Source organism: Canis lupus, chromosome 17 (genome assembly GCF_048164855.1).
Source record: "Canis lupus baileyi chromosome 17, mCanLup2.hap1, whole genome shotgun sequence".
In the NCBI taxonomy this organism is placed as follows: Eukaryota; Metazoa; Chordata; class Mammalia; order Carnivora; family Canidae; genus Canis; species Canis lupus.
The window spans coordinates 21,045,458-21,050,599 of record NC_132854.1 but is presented as its reverse complement, the minus strand read 5'-3'; positions in this window follow the sequence as shown (position 1 = coordinate 21,050,599).

Below are 5,142 nucleotides of genomic sequence, written 5' to 3'. Positions count from 1 at the left end.
CTCCTTCTCCCTCTCTCTGCCTGTGTCTCTGCCTCTCTCTCTCTCTGTCTCTCATGAATAAATAAAATCTTTAAAAAAGATATTTATATTTTTCATATCACTGTCAAAGATAACCCTTCAATAGACACCCTTGTTCACAAATACTTGTTAAATCATCTATTTCAGACTCTTACAATTTACTTTAAATACTGGCCCAAAGTCTTTACTATTTTAAAGGATTTTGATATGTATCTCTAAATCCTTCTATAGAGAAGTTTTAAAGGATAATATACCCAAAAGCTTTGAATATGAAAGTTTGTATTTCCAAAGACATTTATAAGCATTGCCATTTTTTTTGTCAATATAGATAGTAAAATTTATCTCACTCTTTTGTATTATACACTTTTATATATTTTTAAAGCACATTGCATTTATTATTTTAAGAATTACTTTTCTGGAGGCACCTAGAGGTGCAGTGGTTAAGTGTCTGACTCTTGCTTTTGGTTCAGGTCATGATCTCTGGGTTTTGAGATTGAGCTGTGCGTTGGGCACCATGTGGGCATGTAGCCTGCTTAAGATTCTCTTCTACTTCCTCTGCCCCTCCTTCTTCTCTCTTTCTCTAAAAAAAAAAAAAAAAGGTAATAAAAAAAACAGAATTGCCTCTGATATTTCTATGATTTTATATTTCAGTATTTTTTCTTTTATTAGACAGCTATTTATATAGTGATAATGTTAAATTTTTGAAGGATAAAGGATTTCACAAATCCATTTTTATAATCTGTGGCATTTTTAATTACATATTTTGAACAAAATTCATTTATTCTGATTTACTAGCTTGTCTCTTTATATTAAATACATTTTCTACCTAAAAAATACATTTTCTTTGTTATGGGAGAAAGGCATGGATGTCCATCTTCAACAATTGTATTAATTATTATCCTGAACAATAAGAATAAAGGTTAATTGAAAGCATAATTAGGAAGAAAGAATTAAAAATTATCTCAATTTGAAGATGGCATAATTAAGTAGAAAACCCTAAAAATCAAACAACAAACCTTGAAAATTAGAAATTTAACAAAATCTCAGAATACAACATCAGCAAACAAAAACAAAATGTAATTCTATAAAAAACACAATTAATGAGAAATATTTGAAATTTAATTTTCTCAAGTATTAAAAACTAAAAAACATTCATGGAAATTTGAACTATATATGGGCAAGTCTTATAGAATGAAAACTATAAAACAATTCTAAGAGAACTTAAGCAAAATTTAAATAAATGATATCACAGAAGTGACATACTGTGTTCCTGGATTGAAAGATTTAATCATTTTTAAGTGAGTACTTCTCAAATCAATTGATTAGTAGGAAATGATATGAATTATAATCACTTTTCTTTTGGAAATTGACAGTTTTATAATTCTAAAGAAAATGCAAAGGACCCAGAGCAAAGGAATCTTGGAAACATAGTGTATATTTGGAGTACATATACTAACTGATTTTGATGTTTACCTTAACAGTGTAATGTGAAAAGCAAAGTGGCAATGGCACGGGATAAGTATGGACAAAATGGAGAACTCAAACAGATCCATATTTGTATGATAAATTGATTTGAAACAAAGGCAAAAAAAATTTCAATACCAAAAAGAATATATTTTCAACAACTGGTACTGAAACAATGAGATACTTATTTATTCAAATCTCTGATTTATCCCTCTAGATACATTCTGTGTCTTTCTGCTAACTTTTTTTTAGGTCTTTTCCCCCACAGTCTGTACATTTACTTCACTACTTAATAATTCTATCATTCTTGATAACCACAAGTGACATAAAATCAAAACAAAACAACAAACAGCATAATGGGTAACAGAAATGGAATTATTGCAAAGAATATGGCTGGCATAAATGGTCCAGAAAAGCAGGACCTATAAACATAATGATGGAGTAAGAGTGACAAAAAGTAGCTTCAAAACATTGAAAACAAAAATATGTGTTTTATTGTTCTTGCTTTCATTGTCGTTTCCCTTGTTTTGTTTTGCTCTGGGACCTATTATTTTCTGAAATTATTAATACAAAATAACAACAGAGTGTCTCATTTTGAACGGCTGGTATTCACCAGCCCCCACAGAGGCCACTTAGCAGGGCTCTGTGAAACATAAGCCATGGATAATGCCCTATTCATATATGCCTTCATGTATTACTGGTCAAGCCCTGAGCAGCAAGCAGAAAGAAGAACACAGATGAACAATAATCTTCCCTATCTTCCCAGAAGTCATCCCGTAAGATCTATAGGCAGGAAAGTAAAGCAACAATTTACATCTAGTCAGTGAGGGGTGGTGGTGTGATAGTTTGGGACTCAGAAGCTATGGCAGCCCATAAAAAGAACAACTAACTCCTGTGAGGAGTGGATGTGAATCGTAAAGAACGTTATATACTATATGCTAAAAGGTCTGGAGTAAAAATAAGGCTTCTAAACCTAAGTGCCTCTGAATTGATCTGTCCAAGTGCTGAAATAATTAAGGAGTACTGCTATATTTCAGGTACTGGACAAGCTAAAATATGTATATCATGCATTATTCTTTAACCCTTCCAGCAAATATGTGCACTGTCTGTTATTAACTGAAGCCTAGAGAAGTTAACTAATTTGTTCAAGATGCATCCATAGCAAAATAGGGATTTAAGTATAGTTTGGTTGTCACAACTGGGAGAGTGGTGCTATTGGTGTCGGTCAGCAGAGGACAGGAATGCTATTAAACATTCCATAGAGTACATGCCATTTCCCACAACAAAAAGTTATCCATCCCAAGATGCCAATAATACCAAAGTTGAGAAACTCTACATTATACTAGCCCAAATAGAGCCAAACATGTTTTCTTTAGACAGAAGGGATAGTATGTTCTGAAGAGATTTGAGAGAACATCAGTTTTCATAGCTATAGTTGAATGCCATGATAAAATCTGAAATGTATGCTAATACCAATAAGCTGCTGGTGAATATGTCAACTATACATTATAATTTTCTCCCAAATTCTGTTCCTTTACAAACCTAGATGGTGTGTTTGTATTGCTATTAAATTTTTGTCCTCACATTCTCTTCAAGAAATAATTCAGAAACTATTGAAACATACAGACGTACAGACATACACACATACACATATATCACACCAAAATAAAAATGAATGTCAATATAATGAGGAACTGCATTTTGATTGTGGGATTGTGTGTAATTCCAGAGAATTAATAGTATTAAATATATTTTATAATTTTTTAAATGGTGAGTTGTATGCATTTTCAGAACACAACATGCCAAGTCCTGTACATCTAACACAAAATATTGGAAGCAATTCCATTTATAAAAAAAGTTCTTGATTTCCACACCAGGTAGAATTTAGAGAAGGAGCAGTGATCCGAGAAGCTTACCAATTCATTTCAGTGCTACCAGTTCACACCGAGGAGATGGAAAAGGGGGAGGGGGAGGAAACAGGAAAAATGGAGATAGTAGAAAGCTCATTTCATTCCATTTATTATAGATCAAATCTACAAAATCAGCCGGGGTGAGCTTTCATGGCACATGGACTGACCTCTAGTAGGCTGTCAACTGCAGCACATTACCACATAGGAAGGTAAGACAATTTGGCATTGAGTGATAAAAAAAAAAAAAAAAAAAAAAAAAAAAAAAAAGTATGTAAATGTGGCACATTTTTATATATTTAGCAATAATTTTTCCAAAAATAACTATTAGTATTCCCATAAAGAATATTATACTTTTGATTCTTATATCATGTGAAAATGATGGCTATTATGATATTATATAGCTATCCACTTAATACTCCTTCTTAATTTTCCCCTTAAGAATAGAGTGCTTGGCTTCAAGCAAAAATATGAAATCACAAAGTCTCCAATACTTTGAGAGAACTTAAATTAAAAATCGGCTAATCGGGATCTCTGGGTGGCTCAGCGGTTTGGCGTCTGCCTTTGGCCCAGGGCGTGATCCTGGAGACCCGGGATCGAATCCCACATCGGGCTCCCGGTGCATGGAGCCTGCTTCTCCCTCTGCCTGTGTCTCTGCCTCTCTCTCTTTCTGTCTGTGTGACTATCATAAATAAATAAAAATTTTAAAAAAAATCGGCTAATTGCTCAGTTAAACAGCTAATTAAATTATTTTCTTCTGTCCCTCTTCCACTCCTCTCTCTCCTTTCCTTTTCTCTCTCTTTCTCTCACTCTAAATCCAAAAAAGCTTTTAGTGGCAAACAGAAGTTGTTGGAAATTGAGATATTATCCATTAACAATTTAATTTGCTATAATGATGACAGAAATAGTCATACCTCAGGTAAAATACACATATTTATTTCCATTGGGATTTTAACTGACCTATTTCAGAGCATAAATTCCTTTTTTTAATATAAATTGATTTTTATTCAATCTGGAAGGGGTTAATCCTTCCAAGGAACTTTTTTGAGTGAGAAAAATTCTATCTGTATACTCTGAAACTTCTCCCATCGTGACTATTTCCCTTAGGCAATCATTTATTTCTGTATAATATATGTAGGTTAGTACTTTCTCATTAATTTTGTATCTTTTTCTAAGCATGCTACATTGTCTATTTAAGTATCTATTTTGTTTCTTTGTCTATTTAAGTGAATTCTGATCAACAGGCACAAAAATGTTAGATTTGTTGCTTTTTAGAATATATTGTTTCTCAAGTATATAATGTGAATAATCATTATACAGAATGATTAGGGGATTTTTATTCTAACTATAACCTCATGATTCTTTATTATACTACATGCCAATTTCCTCTAAAACATTAAATACAACAAAACCCTGAAAATATAAAGTAGGTGTAAAAATGTATGTTTTTAACCTTACTATTGAATACAACCTCAGGAATAAATGGAGAGATGAGGAATGTTATAACAAAATTTCAGCTGTTAACCTATGAGGTAAAAAATAGTATTTAAACTATTTACTTTGGACACTGAGGGGATTTTTTTTTAAACAATTGTGAAAACACATCATACTTTAGAAAAAGAGCTGGAAGAAAAATGAAGAAAGAACCCTCTATTTATGAGGAAAAGAGATCTATCCAAGACTTACGACTGGAAGGTCCATAAGAACACTGACAAGGTCACACCCCCATATCCAGAGATAAGTGTGAGCCGAA